General features: G+C 44.9%; 1 protein-coding gene across 1 annotated transcript in view; it reads right to left on the bottom strand.

Moving 5' to 3' along the window:
* Positions 1 to 22,195, bottom strand: part of LOC311120264 (protein FAM227B-like) — a gene marked incomplete at both ends in the record, with an annotated part of 70,789 nt that overhangs the window by 5,566 nt on the left and 43,028 nt on the right. The window lies entirely within an intron of this gene.

Here is a 22,195-nt window from a genome sequence, read left to right as displayed (position 1 = left end):
GCAATTACTGTAGCTATCTAAACTCAGCAAAAAAAGAAACGTCCACTCACTGTCAACTGCATTTATTTTCAGCAAACTTAACATGTGTAAATATTTGTATGAACGTAACAAGATTCAACAACTGAGACATAAACTGAAAAGGTTCCACAGACATGTGACTAACAGAAATTGAATAATGTGTCCCTGAACAAAGGGGGGGTCAAAATCAAAAGTAACAGTCAGTATCTGGTGTGGTCACAAGCTGCATTAAGTACTGCAGTGCATCTCCTCCTCATGGACTGCACCAGATTTGCCAGTTCTTGCTGTGAGATGTTACCCCACTCTTCCTCCAAGGCACCTGCAAGTTCCCGGACATTTCTGGGGGGAATGGCCAAAGCCCTCACCCTCCGATCCAACAGGTCCCAGACGTGCTCAATGGGATTGAGATCCGGGCTCTTCGCTTGCCATGGCAGAACACTGACATTCCTGTCTTGCAGGACATCACGCACAGAACGAGCAGTATGGCTGGTGGCATTGTCATGCTGGAGGGTCATGTCAGGATGAGCCTGCAGGAAGGGTACCACATGAGGGAGGAGGAGGAGGATGTCTTCCCTGTAACGCACAGCGTTGAGATTGCCTGCAATGACAACAAGCTCAGTCCGATGATGCTGTGACACACCGCCCCAGACCATGACGGACCCTATACCTCCAAATCGATCCCGCTCCAGAGTACAGGCCTCGGTGTAACGCTCATTCCTTCGACGATAAACGCGAATCCGACCATCACCCTTTGAGACAAAACCGTGACTCGTCAGTGAAGAGCACTTTTTGCCAGTCCTGTCTGGTCCAGCGACGGTGGGTTTGTGCCTATAGGCGACATTGTTGCCGGTGATGTCTGGTGAGGACCTGCCTTACAACAGGCCTACAAGCCCTCAGTCCAGCCTCTCTCAGCCTATTGCGGACAGTCTGAGCACTGATGGAGGTATTGTGCGTTCCTGGTGTAACTCGGGCAGTTGTTGTTGCCATCCTGTACCTGTCCCGCAGGTGTGATGTTCGGATGTACCGATCCTGTGCAGGTGTTGTTACACGTGTTCTGCCACTGCGAGGACGATCAGCTGTCCGTCCTGTCTCCCTGTAGCACTGTCTTAGGCGTCTCACAGTACGGACATTGCAGTTTATTGCCCTGGCCACATCTGCAGTCCTCATGCCTCCTTGCAGCATGCCTAAGGCACATTCACGCAGATGAGCAGGGACCCTGGGCATCTTTCTTTTGGTGTTTTTCAGAGTCAGTAGAAAGGCCTCTTTAGTGTCCTAAGTTTTCATAACTGTGACCTTAATTGCCTACCGTCTGTAAGCTGTTAGGCCCCGTGTAGCTCAGTTGGTAGAGCATGGCGCTTGCAACGCCAGGGTTGTGGGTTCGTTCCCTACGGGGGGCCAGTATGAAAAAATGTATGCACTCACTAACTGAAAGTCGCTCTGGATAAGAGCATCTGCTAAATGACTAAAATGTAAATGTTAGTGGATTTTGAACACATTTCTTGCTGCAAATGTATTAACTTATGGCCAAGTTGTTAATTTTTTCCATAGAATACATAGCCCCCAGTTATTATCCCTTACATAATCCGCTCCTTATAACGGCCATTGTTGAAGAACATTTTCAGATTAAATCACACTGCAAGATTATAATGAGGTTTACGGTATTTTCTGCACTTTGCACAATGCTTTTGCACTAAGAAAATGTTGCCCTAAATCTATGAATCAGGTTGGCACTAGACTAACCTCACCCCCAGGCTATTGTGCACAGCGCATATAAGCCTGGGATATCAACCACTCAAAATTGGCCTTACTGGGAGTGACCATAGAATTCTATTGGAGTGACCTACTGAGTAAAGTATTTGTCATCATTTAATTTAAGCGAATCCCACAACTGCGAAGAGTGGCTCTGTGCTTGTGGTGTGCTAGCGTACAGGATAGAGTTAGGGGGAAGGTGTTGTGGAAGATGATTGGTTGGTAGATTAAGCCGATTAAGCCAATGTCTACGCGGCGGGAATTTCTCCCGGCTCTCTGTATTGGCTAACGAAGGTACACCAGGCTTTGGGTGAAAGTGTCTGGGAAGGAGATTAGCACTGGACAGATGATGTATGACATGCCCTGTTCAAATCCGCCTGACGCCACTTCTAACCCCAACACTCACTACACCAGGGTCAAACAAACACACAGGGTGTCCTTTTTAGAGGAAACTTTATACCATACACACACACATGGACACAAGCATACACCCACACACACAAACATACGCACACACAAACACACAACTACTCTAACAGGTGGGCAGGCAGGAACTCAGCTGTTTGGGTTTCCAGAGCTTGTTCAGTTAAATTGTGACCAGAGCCACAGATGGAGAGCTAAATGCCCCTAAACCCCTAAAAACACTGCCTGCCAGCTCTCTCTCTCTCTCTCTCTCTCTCTCTCTCTCTCTCTCTCTCTCTCCTCTGTCCCTCTCTCTCTCTCTCTCTCTCTCTCTCTCACTCTCTCTCTCCCTCTGTCCCTCTCTCTCTCTCTCTCTCTCTCTCTCTCTCTCTCTCCCTCTGTCCCTCTCTCTCTCTCTCTCTCTCTCTCCCTCTGTCCCTCTCTCTCTCTCTCTCTCTCTCTCTCTCTCTCTCTCTCTCTCTCTCTCTCTCTCTCTCTCTCTCTCTCTCTCTCTCTCTCTCTCTCTCTCTCTCTCTCTCTCTCTCTCTCTCTCTCTCTCTCTCTCTCTCTCTCTCTCTCTCTCTCTCTCTCTCTCTCTCTCTCTCTCTCTCTCTCTCTCTCTCTCTCTCTCTCTCTCTCTCTCTCTCTCTCTCTCTCTCTCTCTCTCTCTCTCTCTCTCTCTCTCTCTCTCTCTCTCTCTCTCTCTCTCTCTCTACTCTCTCTCTCTCTCTCTCCCTCTGTCCCTCTCTGTCTGTCTCTCTCACTATCCCTCTCTCTATCTCTCTCTCTATATCCCCCTCTCTCTCTTTCTGTTTGGTCTCTCTATCTCTCTCTCTCTAGAGTGTGTTTGTCTAAGCAAGGCAAGGCAGTGCTCTTCCAGCCCCAGAGAGCAGACCTGATCCCCAGCAGCTGTTGCTGTATTCATGTGGATTAGAGTTTTCCCCAGACACAGGCTGCGTCCTAAATACTATTCCATATGTGGTGCACTACTTTTGACCATAGCCTTATGGGCCCTGATCAAAAGTAGTGCATTATACAGGGAGTAGTGTTTCATTTGAGACACAGCCACAAAGAGAGACACAACACCTGTTCACATTCTGCACCAGCAACTAACTAGACCCATTACAACACTACACAACTCCCTAACAAGACACATAGTGTATAATAGGTTATACGCCACTTAGCAGACACTTTTATCTAAAGCGACTTGCAGTACAGTGAGTGCACACATGTTTAGTCAAGAGAGAGAAGAGATGTAGATAAGGCCTTTGGGGATATTAACAGTTAATGCTGTGTTCTGTATTTTGAGAAAGTGGACTGTCATTATTTTATGACAACAGTCTCCTTTTCAGACAGTCTTTGGAAGATAAGCCATCATAAGGTAAACACACCACAGAGGAGGAACATGACACGTGGCCCCATAATGTTTCATTATGAAGTTACTGAAACCCAATGATATATTTGCAACGCCAGGGTTGTGGGTTCGATTCCCATTGGGGGGCCAGTATGAATAATAATATGTATTCACTAACTGTAAGTCGCTCTGGATAAGAGCGTCTGATAAATGACGTAAATGTAAATGTTAGCAAAGCATGGACCACATATATTTTCTAGCCAGGGACAGTCAGTGAGTTAAGAAGAAACAACCAGCTCAGTGTTCATATAAACAAAAAGACAGACAGACGGACAGACAGACAGGCGGACAGACAGACAGACATCAGACATCATCATCAGCAACATCAAAGTCATGTTGTAACATAGCCTGGTCTAAGCCTGGGGTGAAGTCATGTTGTAACGTAGCCTGGTCTAAGCCTGGGGTGAAGTCATGTTGTAACATAGCCTGTTCTAAGCCTGGGGTGAAGTCATGTTGTAACATAGCCTGGTCTAAGCCTGGGGTGAAGTCATGTTGTAACGTAGCCTGGTCTAAGCCTGGGGTGAAGTCATGTTGTAATGTAGCCTGGTCTAAGCCTGGGGTGAAGTCATGTTGTAACATAGCCTGGTCTAAGCCTGGGGGTGAAGTCATGTTGTAACATAGCCTGGTCTAAGCCTGGGGTGAAGTCATGTTGTAACATAGCCTGGTCTAAGCCTGGGGTGAAGTCATGTTGTAACGTAGCCTGGTCTAAGCCTGGGGTGAAGTCATGTTGTAATGTAGCCTGGTCTAAGCCTGGGGTGAAGTCATGTTGTAACATAGCCTGGTCTAAGCCTGGGGGTGAAGTCATGTTGTAATGTAGCCTGGTCTAAGCCTGGGGTGAAGTCATGTTGTAACGTAGCCTGGTCTAAGCCTGGGGGTGAAGTCATGTTGTAACGTAGCCTGGTCTAAGCCTGGGGTGAAGTCATGTTGTAACGTAGCCTGGTCTAAGCCTGGGGGTGAAGTCATGTTGTAATGTAGCCTGGTCTAAGCCTGGGGGTGAAGTCATGTTGTAATGTAGCCTGGTCTAAGCCTGGGGTGAAGTCATGTTGTAACATATCCTGGTCTAAGCCTGGGGTGAAGTCATGTTGTAACATAGCCTGGTCTAAGCCTGGGGTGAAGTCATGTTGTAACATAGCCTGGTCTAAGCCTGGGGGTGAAGTCATGTTGTAACACATCCTGGTCTAAGCCTGGGGTGATATCCAGAGTGACTGTAAAGAGGGTGGACAGGTCTGAGAAGTGACCAATAGGACCAGGCAGCCCTGTCTCTCTCAATTCAATTCAATTAAATTCAATCTAAGGGCTTTATTGGCATGGGAAACGTATGTTAACATTGCCAAAGCAAGTGAAGTAGATAGTAAACAAAAGTGAAATAAACAATAAATATTAACAGTAAACATTACACTCAGCAGTTCCAAAAGAATAAAGACATTTCAAATGTCATATTATGTCTATATACAGTGTTGTAACAATGTGCAAATAGTTAAAGTACAAATGGGAAAATAAATAAACATAAATATGGGTTGTATTTACAATCGTGCTTGTTCTTCACTGGTTGCCCTTTTCTTGTGGCAACAGGTCACAAATCTTGCTGCTGTGATGGCACACTGTGGTTTTTCACCCAGTAGATAAGGAAGTTTATCAAAATTGGGTTTGTTTTCAAATTATTTGTGGATCTCTGTAATCTGAGGGAAATATGTGTCTCTAATATGGTCATACATTTGGCAGGAGGTTAGGAAGTGCAGCTCAGTTTCCACCTCATTTTGTGGGCAGTGTGCACATAGCCTGTCTTCTCTTGAGAGCCAGGTCTGCCTACGGCGGCCTTTCTCAATAGCAAGGCTATGCTCACTGAGTCTATACATAGTCAAAGCTTTCCTTAACTTTGGGTCAGTCACAGTGGTCAGGTATTGTGCCACTGTGTACTCTCTGTTTAGGGCCAAATAGCATTCTAGTTTGCTCTGTTTTTTTGTTAATTCTTTCCAATGTGTCAAGTAATTATCTTTTTGGTTTCTCATGATTTGATTGGGTCTAATTGTGTTGTTGTTGTTGTCCTGGGGCTCTCTCTCTCTCTCTCTCTCTCTCTCTCTCTCTCTCTCTCTCTCTCTCTCTCTCACTCTCTCTCTCTCACTCTCCTTCTCACATTTCCTTCTCTTATCTATCTGTACGATCTCTTTCACACTTCAGTAACCCTTACCCTGAGACTATCTGAGCTGGAGCTATCTGAGACTATCTGTAGGGTCACTCTGACACCTCCACTCTGACCTGAGCTGACACCTCCACCCTGAGCTGAGCTGACACCTCCACCCTGACCTGAGCTGACACCTCCACCCTGAGATGAGCTGACACCTCCACCCTGACCAGAGCTGACACCTCCACCCTGACCTGAGCTGACTCCTCCACCCTGACCTGACACCTCCACCCTGACCTGAGCTGACACCTCCACCCTGACCTGACACCTCCACCCTGACCTGAGCTGACACCTCCACCCTGACCTGACCTGAGCTGACACCTCCACCCTGACCTGACCTGAGCTGACACCTCCACCCTGACCTGACCTGAGCTGACACCTCCACCCTGACCTGAGCTGACACCTCCACCCTGACCAGAGCTGACACCTCCACCCTGAGCTGAGCTGAGCTGACACCTCCACCCTGACCTGAGCTGACACCTCCACCCTGACCTGAGCTGACACCTCCACCCTGAGCTGAGCTGACACCGCCACCCTGAGCTGAGCTGACACCTCCACCCTGAGCTGAGCTGACACCTACACCCTGACCTGACACCTCCACCCTGACCTGAGCTGACACCTCCACCCTGACCTGAGCTGAGCTGACACCTCCACCCTGAGCTGAGCTGAGCTGACACCTCCACCCTGAGCTGAGCTGTAACCATCAGAGCTGTGATGATCTAGCCTGTGACTCTCTGTCACCTTTTATTGCTGCTGTGAAACTGTGTGTTAGGACCCAGGAAGAGACGCTTCAGAGAGCTTGTTTACAGCAGTACAGTCGGAGTGCGTGCCATGGAGTGTGTGTGAGAGGGTGTGTGTTTTCTGTGTCCTGTCCTTGGCTGCTGTTCCAGATCAGACTGTTCTATTCCTCTTCACAGGATACTGCTGTTTCATGGTGAGTCATGTTACATCTTCAATCATCGTCTTCATCTTCCTTCAGTTACAGGATATGAGTAAAAGCCATTTTGATTCTGCGACAACACATTTTCTTTGTATTCTTCACTGTAAGATGGTGTTTGATCTCTGATATCTGATATCTGATCCAGTGCTGTTGGAGACAGGTCAACCTGTCTGCTAGTTACACATGCTACGTGTGTGTGTTTGTGTGTGTTTGTTTGTGTGTGTGTGTGTGTGTTATTTATAGTGCATGGCGAATGTTGTCAGCTCCATCCCTAGAGCTCCCCACTTACAGTGGAATTTAGAAAGCAAGAGCTAAACCCAAACAGTCTAAACCTGGGCTAAGAATAACTGACCTTAAATATCATCCATCCACACACAGAGTAAACCTTCTCATTTCACTACAAGACAGGGCGAAGCAGGAACACACACACAGACACAGACACACACACGCACACGCACACACACACACGCCTCCTCCCAGAAATGCTTTTAAAGAGTGGTGCGGTGTGTGTGTGTGTGTGTGTGTGTGTGTGTGTGTGTGTGTCTGCTTGTGTGGAGGAAGATATCACAAAGTACCCTAATAGTGGAACTACTCTAACTAGTGGATCTAGCACTGTGTCAGCAGGAGAAGTGGTTCACTGGACACACCAACGGACAAAACCAACAGGGAAATCCTGTTCTGATCCTGCCAATGAGGCATTCTAATCTCTGCACCCAGAACCCAATCTCACACAAGAGACTATAGAGGCATTACAACTAACCAGTTGTGGCTGGCGGCACTCTAAGCCGGAGGACAGGTTCATAGTAGTGGCTGGACCGGAATGAATGGAACGGTATCAAACACATCAATATGTGGTTTCCATATGTTTGATTCTGCTCCATTCGGTCTATTCCAGTCAATACTACGAGCCGCCCTCACCTGCCTCCACTGTAACTAACCTGCTGATTAACCAACATGTTGGTTGGACTGAGGTCCAGTCTGTGTTTGATGTATGGCTACGCCCCAAATAGCACCCTATTCCCTATAGCACACTACTTTTGACCAGGGCCAATATAGGGACAAACCAATGCACTATATAGGGAATAGTGTGCCATTTGGGGCACAGGCTGCTGGACCTTGGGGCCTATGATTAGACAGTAACCAGTGATTTGTCCCCAAACCATAACCCTGACCTGCAGACACCCCATCAGCCACAGTCCATAAACCCTGCTCCTACATTATATGTAAAGATACAGCTAGAGAGACCGGACGCACGTAACAACAACACTCACACGGATACTGCAGCTCTGGATAGTTTCTGAGCTTAGGACTTCCAATGGATTCAGAGAATAAAATTCATAACCTGTCCTGTAAATGTAACTTCATGTCTTCAGGAAATTGTGGTAAGGAAATACTTCTGGTCTAACTCACTATGGCTGTTTCTCCCAAGTTGTACCCAATTCCCTATAAAGTGCACTCCTTTTGACCAGAGCCCTATGGGCCCTGGTCAAAAGTAGTGAAATACATACGGAATAGGGTGCCATTTGGGACGTAAGTACTGTACGTGGTTCAGAAGAGCAGTCTTCAGCTCTGAGTCAGAAGGCTACCCCTGACAACAGGCTGTATCTGGAGTTGGCTTTAAGGTTTGAGGTTTGGCCCTCCAGAGCTCTGTTAGCGTGTTAGTGTGTTTCTGGTGCGTGTTAGCATGTTTCTGCAAACGTGTCCCATCCCAATCACCTCAGCCCTCTCAGGATCTATTGGCCGTGGCAGCTTTAACAATGAGCCCAGTCAATTAGCAGGAAAGGTGAGGTTTTAAAGACTGACCTCTGGGTTGGACGCAGCACATACCTCTGGCAGCTACCACACTCTACTCAATAACCTATCTACTATGAGAGAGAGAGAGAGAGAGAGAGAGAGAGAGAGAGAGACAGACAGAGAGAGAGACAGACAGAGAGAGAGACAGACAGAGAGAGAGACAGACAGAGAGAGAGACAGACAGAGAGAGAGACAGACAGAGAGAGAGACAGACAGAGAGAGAGACAGACAGAGAGAGAGACAGACAGACAGAGAGACAGACAGAGAGACAGACAGAGAGAGAGACAGAGAGACAGAGAGACAGAGAGACAGAGAGACAGAGAGACAGAGAGAGAGAGAGAGGAGGAGGGAGAGAGACGGATTAAGAGAAAGAAAGAGAGAGGTAGAGAAGTTAAAGAGGTGTACTCACGCAGGTCTGTCGTGCCTGCGGCCAGTCTACTTCCTGTGCTGTTCTGCTGTAAAGGCCAGCTGAGCTGAACAGAGCTGAGCAGAGCAGAGACCGAACAGAGCTGAGCAGAGCAGAGGCCGAATAGAGCAGAGCAGAGACCGAACAGAGCTGAGCAGAGACAGAACAGAGCTGAGCAGAGCAGAACTGAACAGAGACAAAACAGAGCTGAGCAGAGCAGAGACATAGCTGAGGTCAACATGACTTCACCCCAGGCTTAGACCAGGCTATGTTACAACATGACTTCACAGAACTGAGCAGAGACAGAACAGAAACAGAACTGTGCTGTATTTTATCCTCTACAGAAGGCTACTGTTTAAACACTGCAACACACTACCGTACCTGTACACACTGTCATATAGGACTGTGCACCCACACTACCTGTACCCACACTACCTGTACCCACACTACCTGTACCCACACTACATGTTGTCACGAACCGGCTCAAGTTCGTAACAAAAGGGAGACACGTGGAGACAAGGAGTACTCAAAGTGTATATTTATTAATTAAAGTAAACTAACTGAAATAACCATGGGGTGTGTAATCAGTAATCAGTAGTGTAAGTGAGTGGTTGCTTGCATAAATGTAATATAGAAAAGTGTTGAGAAGTGCCAAAGCAAACAACCCAAAAAGGCCACAAAAATATCACAACCAAAATCAAAGTATCTGCCTGGAGAGAGTCTCCTTAATGAATGTGGAAGAGGTCCATTTATCCTGGGACACACCCGGCCCAGGTGTTTCCCATATAGCTGACGACCCTCCAAACTCCGCCCACCGGCATCCTAATAAGGAAACAAGAGCAAAGAGAGAATACGGCAGACAGAGTGGGAGGGTCGTCACACCCCCCCCCATAAGACCGGGGACCAACAAGGACCCCGGACCAACGTACCAGCCCCTGCGTCCCAAACCGACAATTTGTACATGTTCACCCCTCCACTTGCCCCACCCATCATCCTCCTCTCCAGACCTCAGCAACCTTTACACAGGAAGCAACCTTTAAGAGGAAAGAAAAACACAAGACTAGGAGGGGACAAACAGGAAAGATAGAACATGACAAAATCAAACACTGGTCGGTCACATCAATATTCATGAACAGGGCGCACGAGAGAGCGCATCAGCAATCACGTTATCAGTCCCCCGGATGTGCCGCACATCTAGATGGAAAGATTGTAAAAATAAACACCATCTCATTATCCTCTGATTAGGACACCTCATGGACCTCAAAAATGTGAGAGGGTTATGGTCGGTGTAGACCACAATAGGTACTACACCCGACCCAACATACACTTCAAAGTGTTGTAGCGCCCATATAAGTGCTAATGCTTCTTTTTCAATGACCGAATAGTTCAACTGATAATGGTTAAACTTTTTGGAAAAGAAACTAACAGGCCTCTCAACCCCAGCCACATCTGCTTGCAGCAACACTGCACCCGCCCCCACATGACTAGCATCCACCTGCAAGGTAAATGACAAATCCACACGAGGAGCAGCCAGTACCGGAGTTGAAGTAAGCAACCTCTTTGCATCTTCGAAAGCCTGTTGACAATGAGAAGACCATACGTACACAGCCTTAGCTTTCAGCAAATCTGTCAAGGGAGCGACCACAGTAGAGAAGTTCCTACAAAAACCACGATAATACCCAATCATTCCCAAGAAACGCATCAGTTCCTTTTTAGTAGTTGGTAGTGGAAAAGCATCAATAGCTACCACTTTAGCCCGAACAGGACGCACTTCACCCTGCCCAACCACCTTTCCAAGGTATGTAACAGTCGCCTGAGCAAACTCACATTTAGCCAAATTTATCGTCAGACGACCCGCAGCCAGACGTTCGAACAAGGCTTGAATACGGGACAGATGTTCCTCCCAAGTATCTGCATATATCACTACATCGTCCAGATAAACAGCGCACCCGGCCAGACCAGAGACAATCCTGTTCATAAGTCGCTGAAAAGTTGCAGGCGCATTACGCAGCCCGAAACTCATAACCGAATACGAGTACAGACCAAAAGGTGTAATAAAGGCAGAGATTTCACGTGCCCTACTCGTCAGTGGCACCTGCCAATAGCCCTTTAACAGGTCAAATTTGCTCACAAACTTAGCTGCGCCGACTTGATCAACGCAGTCCTCCATCCGAGGAAGAGGAAATGAATCCGGCTTAGTGACATCGTTTACCTTACGGTAGTCCGTACAAAATCTGTTTGTTCCATCCGATTTACTGACCAAGATACAGGGAGAAGCCCAACTGGAGAAAGAAGGCTCTGCTATTTTACTCTCCAGCATGTACCTGACCTCAGCATCCAGACAACGCAGTTTCTCTGAAGAAACTCTATAGAACCGTTGACGAATGGGGTCAGCATCTCCAATGTCAATATCATGTTCTATTAAGTTTGTACGTGTTGGTGTATCAGAAAACAACCCTGGAAATCTCCGAATCAGACCCACCATCTCTTTCCGCCCATCAACAGGTAGATGAGTAAGAAGACTATCTAAAATCTCCAGTGTCTCTGAATTCTTCAATCTACCCTGCAGTATGCAATCGTCGGGACCAGAAACATCTTCCTGCTCCTGCACAGACCTAGCATGACCAGAATCCAGGGAATAAACAGTATCAGCCAAAAGAACAGCCTTACCGTCCTCTGTAGACTCCCCCTGTTCAGTCTCAGAGGAACGTGCATAATAGGGTTTTAACAAATTTATATGGCACAGTTGGTGTGCTTTCCTCCGTTCTGGAGTGGCAACTAGATAATTTTGCTCAGTGTACTGGCGCACCACTGTATATGGACCTTGAAACTTGGCTTGAAAAGGAGAACCAACAATTGGCAGCAGAGCCAGAACCTGATCACCTGGACTAAAGTGACGAGGCTCAGCTCGCCGATCATATATGCTCTTCATCCTGTCCTGTGAAGATGATAGCTTCTCTTTAGCCATTTCACCAGCGGCATACAAGCGTCGCCGAAAATCACACACATATGATAACAGGGACTGAGGAGGCTCGGGAGACTTCCAGTCATCCTGGAGAACAGATAAAAGCCCACGCACCTTATGTCCAAACACTAGGTCATTTGGGCTAAAACCTGTGCTCTCCTGTGAAACCTCCCTAGCAGATAACAGTAACCAAGGCAACCCCTCCTCCCAATCCTTATCCATCTCAGTACAATAAGCTCTCAACAAAGACTTAAGCGTTTGATGGAAACGTTCCAGTGCTCCTTGACTTTGGGCATGATAAGCGCTAGACAAGTTGTGTTTAATATGGAGTTGTTGGAGAACCTGTCCAAAGAGATTAGAGGTGAAATTAGATCCTTGATCACTTTGAATGACCTTAGGGATTCCAAACAGTGAGAAAAACTGAGTCAAAGCTTTTAACACAGACTTAGTCGTGATAGACCGGAGAGGATAGGCAGCAGGAAACCTAGTGGTCTGACACATCACAGTCAACAAATAATTACTACCCTTTCTGGAACGAGGCAGAGGACCAACACAGTCAATAATCAGATACTCAAAAGGTTTACTGAGTACAGGAATAGGGAACAGTGGTACCGGCTTAATAGCTTGATTAGGTTTACCAGTTAATTGACAGGTGTGACAAGTTTTGATGAAATCAGAAACATCCCTCTTTAATCTTGGCCAAAAGAAATGTCGTAATATGCGATTGTAGGTTTTTCTCACACCCATATGCCCAGCAACGTCGTTGTGAGAAGTTGTCAGCACCAACTCACGAAGCTTAACTGGTACCACAACCTGACTAATCGCCTCCCCCAGAAAACAACTACCATGAGACATCCACTTTCTCATCAGGACCTCCTCTTGAAGAAAATAGCCCTGTGCGACATCTCCCAACTGTTCCACAGGCACAATTTGGTCCCGCAACTCTTCTAATGTAGGGTCAGTCCGTTGCGCCTCGATTAAATCGGAGCGGGATACAGATAACGGGATAACAGGGAAAACAGTAACAGACTTCTTTATGGTATTCTCGTTAGCCAGCTCCGTGACCAGGTCGTCATGGATCATAGAACGCGTCACTGCACACGCAGAAAACACCTCTGGGAAATTCTGCGCACTCTCATCAGGAATCCCTACAATTGACGGCTTAGTGGAAACCACTAAAGATGGAGACACGATAGGCCACACACGCTCCCCAGCCAAGTTATTTCCAAGGATCACGTCAATACCCTCAATAGGCAATGAAGGCCGCACCCCCACAACAACCTCACCTTTCACCAGTCCACAATCCAACATCAGTTTATGCAATGGAACTGACAGAGTGTTCAAACCTATTCCCCTAATTAGAACACTATTCCCCGAATCAGTCTCCGCAGAGAAGGGTAACACAGATTCCAACACAAAGGATTCAGAGGCACCTGTGTCTCTTAGGATCTTTACTGGCACTAAGTTCTTACTTCCTACCATAGACACAAAACCCTCCGTAACGAAAGGTAAATAGTCGGGATCAATATAACCCTTCACCTGGCTCCGGGCATGAGACAATGCGTCATGAGTGAACTGATGTGGAACAGGCGCGGCTAACGCTGCAGGCCTCGATTTACCATAAGCACCTGTACTGAATTTACCCCTAGACCTAAGAATCGGACATTCATTTTTCCAATGACCTAATTCTTGACAGTAGTGACATTCTTGACCAACGTCAGTTTTACCACGGGTATCAGGCTCAACCCTATTTGAATGAAACTCTGCCCGGGAACCGAAGTATCTCGGCGAGCGCGGCCCAAATCTCTGCGAACGCCCCCACTCACTCCGAATACGGGGTTCTGCAAAAACATTTTTGTGAGTCAACACATATTCATCTGCCAAAACCGCAGCTTCAGCGACAGTGTCGTAGTAAATATATTATGTTATAGCTTGGTCTGACTAAAATCTTGTGCATAACCCATCTTGTGTTGGGCCTTGGGATTTAATACAATGCACAAAGACTTCTATCTTGTCGGCCTTATCAGCAGGTGGCTATGGACAACACCCACGCCATAGGTCTCTCAGCTCTCCCAAACTCACGAGTTATTGCTCTGAGGACATACACACACACACCCCCCCCCACACACACACACACACACACACACACATCATCATCGTTAAACATACACACACACACATACACACACATATACACACATACACACACATCATCATTGTTAAGCACACACACACAAAAAACCCCTTCTCTTAGGAACATCTGAAGACAGAGAACCCGACTCAGAGCCAATGCAATGGAGATGACCTCGACCAACTCATCAGGACCAATCGGAAGATCAGAACTACTAGAATCAACCTACTTTATTTTATTGTATAAAATGTCAGCACACAATGTTTTGGGCGCGCTCTCAGATATCTCCCTACGAGGTTGACGAACGGGTCCGTGCACGCTATTTTCAGATATCTTTACCTCTGAATAAACTGCCTTATATTATACAATCATCCACCTTGTCCGAAAGTCTCTACTTGGTCTCCGTTCTCCAGTAAACTTGTGATTATCAACAACAGTCTTTATTTTTCGTTCGTTAATGTACGTCGCTATACGATCAGGGATTGTGTCCTTAAATTGTTCTAACATAATCAGATCACACAGCCCTTGGAAAGTCATAACTGCAGAGGCAGAACACCAGCGATTGAACTGTGAAGATAATATTCGCGCAAACTCAACATGAGTCTGCTGATCATCCCTTTTTAAAGTTCTAAATCGTTGGCGGTAAGCCTCAGGGACCAATTCATAACTCTTTAACACAGCCATTTTAACCTTCTCTTAACTAACACGGTCTGCTACACTAAGAGCTGAATATGCTTCTTGCGCTTTACCAGTCAGCACACACTGCAACATCAAAGTGCGATCAGAATCAGGCCAACTCCTAGCGTCAGCAACACGCTCAAACAACGAAAAGAATGTCTCCGGGTCCTTTTCATTAAACTGGGGCAACAACCGTAAATTCCCTACAACATCAAATGTGTCTGGATTACGACCAAAAGAGGAACGACCCCTAGGTAACTCTGGGTCACCTTCCCAGAGCAAACTCTCCCCTGAGAGCTTTCCTTCCCTGACCAACTCTAGTCGCTCTTGTTGCAGCTTGATTTTAGCACGCTCCATATCCTGTTTAAATTCCAATTCCCTTTCATATTTTACACGATCATGCTCCATTTTAGCTCTTTGTCCATTTCGTTCATGCTCCATTTTAGCTTGTTCATGCTCCATTTTAGCTCTTTGTCCATTTTGTTCATGCTCTAGCTGTAACAGAAGCAGTTCTTTCTGCTGTTCAAAAAGAAGACCACTATGACTAACCGATGGAGCGGTCATTGTAACATATCGGGGAGACAACGTGTCCTCAGCAGAGGCTGCCCCAGTGGTAACATCCAGAATACCACTCTCCATCAAATTGGCCTTCAATATTAACCTAATAGAATTTTTTAGGCGTTTATCACTAATTTCAACCTTGTAGTGTTCCGCAATCTTCAACAGCTGTTCTTTAGTACATAATTCTAACAGTTCTTCTGATGGAAAGCGAATGAACTCGTCTACATTAGACGCCATAATCAGGAAAATAAATAAATATATATATATATATCATAGTAATCTTGCTCAACCCCTCTGCTGAGCACACCAGACACAAGAGAAATGACAATCACACCGAGCACCACAGAGAGGAGCTGGGATATGGAGCTTCCCCAAAACCTACAATAACTCAACCCTAGTCTTCGTGCAGATTCGCGGTGGGTAATTACGCACTGTAGCCCGCTGGCAAGGAATTAAACCCCCCAGCACGCTGGTAGATTCCCCCAAGCCACGGATGTGCCCCCGAGACAACTGCTCAGTCCACAGACACCACACAAAAATAACAAACATTTAACCATGCCCAACGTATCCCAAAACAAAACACGTCACTAAGCCTATCAGGGGAAAGCTATCGCTCCGGGTAGCAAATGTCACTACCCTACCCAATCTCCCACTGAGGTACACAGCCGATTGTACTCACCTCCTCAGCCCGATGTCCCAACAGCGAGTAGAGCAAGAGTTTCCAAGCTGGGCAGGGACTGGAAACTAACCAATGTATTCTCTCCAACGCAGTACACAACCCAAAGACAACCAATACTGGGCCTATCAAACTCAACCAAACTAACAAAATTTACCAAAAAAAAAAAAAAACTACAGAATTGGACATTAACTCCACGTTCTCCCAAACACAACCAGTTCAATATCCCGGACGAGCCCCCACTTGTCACGAACCGGCTCAAGTTCGTAACAAAAGGGAGACACGTGGAGACAAGGAGTACTCAAAGTGTATATTTATTAATTAAAGTAAACTAACTGAAATAACCATGGGGTGTGTAATCAGTAATCAGTAGTGTAAGTGAGTGTTTGCTTGCATAAATGTAATATAGAAAAGTGTTGAGAAGTGCCAAAGCAAACAACCCAAAAAGGCCACAAAAATATCACAACCAAAATCAAAGTATCTGCCTGGAGAGAGTCTCCTTAATGAATGTGGAAGAGGTCCATTTATCCTGGGACACACCCGGCCCAGGTGTTTCCCATATAGCTGACGACCCTCCAAACTCCGCCCACCGGCATCCTAATAAGGAAACAAGAGCAAAGAGAGAATACGGCAGACAGAGTGGGAGGGTCGTCACAATGTACACACTTAAACCACCTGCAGAGAAAATGGGCTGTGTCATGACTGTGAGGGTAAAGACCCTGTCCTTAACCTCCAGTTTGGTCTCTGGTACAACCTCTAGGTAAAGACCCTGTCCTTAACCTCCAGTATGGTCTCTGGTACAACCTCTAGGTAAAGACCCTGTCCTTAACCTCCAGTATGGTCTCTGGTACAACCTCTAGGAAAAGACCCTGTCCTTAACCTCCAGTATGGTCTCTGGTACAACCTCTAGGTAAAGACCCTGTCCTTAACCTCCAGTATGGTCTCTGGTACAACCTCTAGGAAAAGACCCTGTCCTTAACCTCCAGTATGGTCTCTGGTATAACCTCTAGGTAAAGACCCTGTCCTTAACCTCCAGTATGGTCTCTGGTACAACCTCTAGGTAAAGACCCTGTCCTTAACCTCCAGTATGGTCTCTGGTACAACCTCTAGGTAAAGACCCTGTCCTTAACCTGCAGCATGGTCTCTGGTTTAACCTCTGGGTAAAAACTTGGTCTTAACCTGCGATCTGGGTCTCTATTAAAACCACTGAAATAGCCTAATAGATGCACTAATATCAAGAACCAGCACCTCTTTGAAGTGTGTGTGTGTGTGTCCCTTTTTCCACAGTTTGTTACGTTACAGCCTTATTCTAAAGTGGATTAAATTGATTGTTTTCCTCATCAACCTACACACAATATCCCATAATGACAAAGTGAAAACAGTTTTCTAGAAATGTTTGCACATTTATAAAATAAACTTGATTGGAGTCCACCTGTGGTAAATTCAATTGATTGGACATGATTTGGAAAGACACACACCTGTCTATATAAGGTCCCACAGTTGACAGTGCATGTCAGAGCAAAAACCAAGCCATGAGGTCGAAGGAATTGTCCATAGAGCTCCGAGACAGAATTGTGTCGAGGCACAGATCTGGGGAAGGCTACCAAAAAATGTCTGCAGCATTGAAGTTCCCCAAGAACACAGTGGCCTCCATCATTCTTAAATGGAAGAAGTTTGGAACCACCAAGACTCTTCCTAGAGCTGGCCGCCAGGCCAAACTGAGCAATTGGGGGAGAAGGGCCTTGGTCAGGGAGGTGACCAAGAACCCGATGGTCACTCTGACAGAGCTCCAGAGTTCCTCTGTAGAGATGGGAGAACCTTCCAGGAGAAAAACCATATCTGCAGCACTCCACCAAACAGGCCTTGATGGTAGAGTGGCCAGACAGAAGACACTCCTCAGGCACATGACAGCCCGCTTGGAGTTTGCCAAAAGGCACCTAAAGGACTCTCAGACCATGAGAAAGAAGATTCTCTGGTCTGATGAAACCAAGATTGAACTCTTTGGCCTGAATGCCAAGCGTCACGTCTGGAGGAAACCTAGCACCATCCCTACGGTGAAGCATGGTGGTGGCAGCATCATGCTGTGGGGATGTTTTTCAGCGGCAGGGACTGGGAGACTAGTCAGGATCGATGAAACCAGAGTACAGAGAGATCCTTGATGAAAACCTGCTCCAGAGCACTCAGGACCTCAAACTGGGGCGAAGGTTCACCTTCCAACAGGACAAAAACCCTAAGCACACAGCCAAGACAACGCAGGAGTGGCTTCAGGACAAGTCTCTGAATGACCTTGAGTGGCCCAGCCAGAGCCCGGACTTGAACACGATCGAACATCTCTGGAGAAACCTGAAAATAGCTGTGCAGCAACACTCCCCATCCAACCTGACAGAGCTTGAGAGGATCTACAGAGAAGAACGGGAGAAACTCCCCAAATACAGGTGTACCATGCTTGTAGTGTCATACCCAAGAAGACTCGAAGCTGTAATCGCTGCCAAAGGTGCTTCAACAAAGTATTTAGTAAAGGGACTGAATATTTATGTAAATGTGATATTTCCATTTGTTCTTTTTTATACACATTTCTAAAAACCTGTTTTTGCTTTGTCATTATGGGGTATTGTGTGTAGATTGATGAGGGGAAAATAAAACAATTTAATCAATTTTAGAATAAGGCTGTAACGTAACAAAATGTGGAAAAAGTCAAGGGGTCTGAATACTTTCCCAATGAACTGTAAGCCTAGAGCAATAGCTACACTGTAGTTTTTTTTTATTTATTTTTTAAGTTTTTTAAAATTATTATTATTATTATTATTATTATTTTTCTGGGGGAATGGATCAGCTTAATATTGCAGATAGATTGTATCTTCTATCAATGTAATTGTCTGCATCACTTCCAATCCCCCATGTTTATTTTTTATTTTTTATATATATATTCCCCTTTATTACTTTTCAACCCCACCATCCTTTCCCTACTTGGAGTAAATTAGTGAACAACAACGCCCAGGCCTCTACTTCCGGTCTATACTTACTATCTACACCTTATGGACAGAGTTAATTTTACAATAATTCTATATATATATATATATTATTTTTTTTGCTCCTGAACTTCTTCTACTCTCAACCTCTCCGATCATTTTCATGATGTCCATCCGGTTTGCTGCTATATGCCATATCTTTCTAACTGTGCTCTTTCCCAAAAGCTCCCAACATACAACCTATATACTTATTATGGACACAGTATGCTTACATTATTAGCTATCTTTGTTATTATTTGTTGTTATTTGTTATTAGTCCCATCCTTCAACTCTATTCAATACCTCCCATCTATCTTTTAACACCATCCATATAGGATTTCTATTTGCCATATATATTTCAACCGTACTGTGATGTTTTACAAAAGTTCTGAACCTTTCTATTCTCATTGCTTCTACAGATTGTGAATTAAAAATAAACATTTTTGCTAAAAGTATTATTATATTATTGATTGATTGACTATGACTTTTCAGATCACCCAGTAATGCTATCTGCAAGGTTAGTTCCAGGTAAATATTGCAATCCTTTAGCCATTCCTGGACCTGTGTCCAAAAACAAGCTACAAATGGACAGAACCAAAACAAATGATCTAATGATTCTGTCTCTTCACAGCAAAATCTGCAGAGCTGGGAAGATTGTATCCCCCATATAAATAACATTCTATTGGTAGCAAGAATTTTATATAATAATTTAAATTGAAAGATTCTAATTTTTGAATCCGTTGTCGTTTTGCGTGTCAGTTCATAAACACTATGCCATGGGATCGGTACGTCAAAGATCTCTTCCCAACTATTTTGTAATCTATATGGGACGGCTGTCAATCCTTTGGTCCTTAAGTGAAACTGATATACTTTTTTATTTATCACAGTTTTCCTTAACCAATTATGTTCTTTAATGCAAGGCCGACAGACAAGTTCCTTACTTTCTCCCCCTTCAACTTTCCTCTTCCACTTTTGCGGTAAGGCTGCAATTATTTGGTTGTAATTTTGGGTAGAGCAGACATTTCCATATGTTTTTGTTAGCTGCATGTGCGACATAACTCCACCAGTCCTACCGATGATATCATTTACGAAGATTATACCTTTTTTAAACATTCTGTCAAAAAATAAAGGTTTTTTGTCAATTAGTATATTTGAATTTAACCACAATATTTGTTGCATTATTTGTTCTGTCGTTTCTGGAGGATTAAATTGAAATTGCAACCAACTTTCTATGGCTTGTTTTAGAAATAGTGACATTTGGGAGATTATTTCCTTTTCAAATAACTGAAAGTGAGAGGTTGTAATCTGAATAAAGGGAAAAAGGCCTTTCTTGAACAGTGGGTGAGACAATCTTACTAATTTGCTTGAGAACCAGTTCGGATTTAAGTATAACTTTTGGATGACTGAAGATTTTAGTGATAGGTCTAATGCTTTAATATTTAATAATTTCTGTCCTCCGAATTCATATTCATTATATAAATATGCTCTTTTAATTTTGTCTGGCTTGCCGTTCCAAATAAAATTGAATATTTTTTTCTCATATAATTTAAAAAACTGTTTGCTAGGCGTAGGCAAGACCATAAGCAAATAGGTAAACTGGGATAATACTAAAGAGTTAATCAGGGTGATTTTTCCACAAATTGACAGGTATTTTCCTTTCCATGGTAGTAAGATCTTATCTATTTTTGCTAACTTTCTATTTGTTCTATTACACTGTAGTTTTAAGATGAATGACACAACAAGATCTCAACAAAATTAGACGTATTATGGATGAACGTCTATTTTTGACGCATTCATTCTTAAAACACAAACAACTTAAAGGTTAACAGTTTAGGCATGAATTCCGAGTGGTTAAGATTAGGGCTTGGGGAAGGCTTAAAACCATTAAAAATGACGTGCTATTACCATCAAGTATCATCAAGTATTCTCATGGCTTCCTAGAGCATTGTGAACTGCGGTGGCACAGTGGTCTAAGTAAGGCGCTCCAGCTCCGAGCATCACGAGTTGGAGCCCAGTGCTGGCCAATCCTTTTTTTTTAAATGGTGCGCACCGAGGAAGGCGCAGGTGTCTAAACAGAGGAAGGCAAATATCAATGTTCTCAGGACCTTTTCAAACTTCCAAAATCTATTTATAGTGATCAGGCTGGAATGACAACGCTTACATAATTACAAATAGTTAGTTTATTTTAAACTATATTAAATAAGCTAGGTTGTATACACAATGGTGATATATGGTGCTGTGTGTTTACAGTAGCCTACATCATTATTGGCTTTAAAGAGCTGAGGATTTACATTGTCAACTGTCAATGCATCTTGTGATGCGCTTTGTTAACATGTGGATAACTATTTATTGCAAAAAATAACAACACTGTTTCAATGCCACATAAATATTAAAAACCTTGGCCATAAAAGATCACTAGAGCAGAAAACATTGAAATATCACACCCTTAGCGTGTGAACGCTATCTGAGGTGATGGAGAGGACACATGAAGGATCCCTACACACGCACGCACACATACACACACACACACACACACACACACACACACACACACACACACACACACACACAGACACCCACACACACAGACACCCACACTCTCTCTCAAACACACACACACACACCACAACCACAGGCTGGGTCCTGACTGACACCTAATCGATGAGATGTTTATGACCACTAGTTGAGTTCAGCAGATGAGAGGGAGGCAGAAACTCCTCAGCATTCTCCCTCTCCCCACGAGAGCCCTCATCATTAGGGACCATATAAAAGTGAACTGTCCAGTCCTAGGAGAGGCCAGGTATGTGGGCTTTAATAACAAACATGGAAAGTGAAAGAGTGCTTGACCCCAGAGGGAGATGAGTACCTGAGAGAGGTAATGCCTTCTGGTTCTGTCTGCCCCAATAGAAGGCTGCCAGTGTGTGAGTTTAGCGAGGGCTTTGATCTTCAGGTCTGGGGGTGGACGAATCCCTTACTCTCTAAAGATGTCTCAAAGCTACTAAAGACACCCAGTGAATGATTGTGACATGTACAATAACAGGGGAAACGTTGGGCTTTGGATGTTTATAATTTTGTGTAATAATCTCATCCCGCTCTTTAATTGAAGGTAAGGTTTTCTAACAAACACACTTAGACATGAGTTGACATTTGAAACAATGCTAAAGCGTTTAAGTGAGGGGGCATTTGGTGGGAAAGGGGGAGAGAGACGCTGCACTGGTCGTTGAGAGCGCATGCTAAAGTAATAATGGCATTCCAGGAGCAGACCAGGAGA

Source organism: Coregonus lavaretus, assembly GCF_964263955.1.
Source record: "Coregonus lavaretus genome assembly, contig: HAP1_SCAFFOLD_161, whole genome shotgun sequence".
Classification (NCBI taxonomy): Eukaryota; Metazoa; Chordata; class Actinopteri; order Salmoniformes; family Salmonidae; genus Coregonus; species Coregonus lavaretus.
The sequence above is the reverse complement of the archived record's forward strand: the minus strand, read 5'-3'. Positions and strand labels throughout refer to the sequence as shown.